Below are 1,614 nucleotides of genomic sequence, written 5' to 3'. Positions count from 1 at the left end.
AAAAAGAGGTGTAGGGAAGGGAAGAGGTTTCTACCCTCTCAAAAAAAGAAAGAAAGAAAAAAATAATTCTCGTCCCTGTACAGCTATGTGTAGTGTGCACAGAATGGCTGAGGCTGGAAGGGACCACAGTGGGTCACCTGGTACAAACTCCCTGCCCAAGCACGGTCATCCCAGGGCACATGGCACAGGGTTGTGTCCAGGCTGTTATGTCGAGTGTTGGAGCCCTTCCTGAAAGCCTTGAGTGGGGCAAAGTGACCGTGGCTTCCCCTGGTGTTAGGTGTCACTGTTCTCTGGGTTTCTGTTGTCTTTTAGCTCCCCCACCCCCCGCCTCTTTCTCCTGGTGGTAAATCCAGAGGAGGGCCATCAAGTTGATCAGAGGGATGGAATATCTCTCCCGTGAGGAAAGACAGACAGAACTGAGATTGTTCAGTCTGGAAAAGGGAAGGCTTCAGGGTGACTGAATTGTGGCCTTACGGTACCTGAAGGGAGCCAACAGGAAGGACGGAGAGAGGCTTCTCACAAGGGCATGTAGTGATAAGACAAGGGGGAAAGTCTTCAAAAGACTCAAGAGAGTAGATTTAGAACACATATTAGGAAAGAATTCTTCACTTTGAAGGTGCTGAGGCACTGGAACAGGTTGCCCAGAGAAGCTGTGGATGCCCCATCCCTGGAAGTGTTCAAGGCCAGGTTGGATGGGGCTCTGAGCAGCCCGGTCTAGGGCAAGGTGTTCCTGCCCAAGGCAGTGGGGTTGGAACTAGATGATGTTTAAGGTACCTTACAACCCAAACCATTCTGTGATTCTATGAAATATGAAACAAGTGTGTTTCATCCATCCAAATGATCTTTTACTAAATGTGGGGTTAGGGTGTCATCCGTTCCTACCATAACCTAGGTGAAAACTTTACCACCTTCTCTTAGTTACCCTTTCACAGGCAGCTTATGAAGAAGCCTGGCCACTTAGGTGGCATTCAGTAGTTTATTGGCACTTACGGGTCAAACAAAGGATCAGGCCCACAGCATGGATTTAGGAAAGGCAGGTCCTGCATGACCAACCTTATCTCCTTCTATGATTAGGTGTCCTGCCTAGTGGATGAGGGAAAGTGGATGTGTCTACATGGACTTCATTAAAGCCTTTGATATTGTGTCCCTCAGCACTCTCCTGGAGAAGCTGGCAGTCCATGGCTCACCCAAAACAAGAGGCTTGCTGGAGACATTGTTAGTGTCTACAACTACCTGAAAGGAGGTTGTAGCAAGGTGGGAGTTGACCTCTTCTCCCAGGCAACCAGCAACAGGACAAGAGACAATAGCCTCAAGCTGTGCCAGGGGAGGTTCAGTTTGGACATCAATGAGAATTTTTTCATGGAAAGATTGGTTAAGCACTGGAACAGGCTGTCCAGGGATATGGTGGAAGCATTCAAGAAACAACTGGACGTGGCACTTAGTGAAACGGTCTAGTTGGCATGGTGGTGTTCAGTGAAAGGTTCACTTCGGCGTGTATGCCTGTGCTCCTGGAGTGGATAGGTTGGTAAAAATGTCTGGTCAGCACTGCAGCTCTTGGTTAGCTTAAGGAAGCATTCTCCTTGCCAGTGATGAAGGCTGGAACACAAAAGGCAC

Source organism: Corapipo altera, unplaced genomic scaffold (genome assembly GCF_003945725.1).
Source record: "Corapipo altera isolate COAL_440 unplaced genomic scaffold, ASM394572v1 22b, whole genome shotgun sequence".
Classification (NCBI taxonomy): Eukaryota; Metazoa; Chordata; class Aves; order Passeriformes; family Pipridae; genus Corapipo; species Corapipo altera.
The sequence above is the reverse complement of the archived record's forward strand: the minus strand, read 5'-3'. Positions refer to the sequence as shown.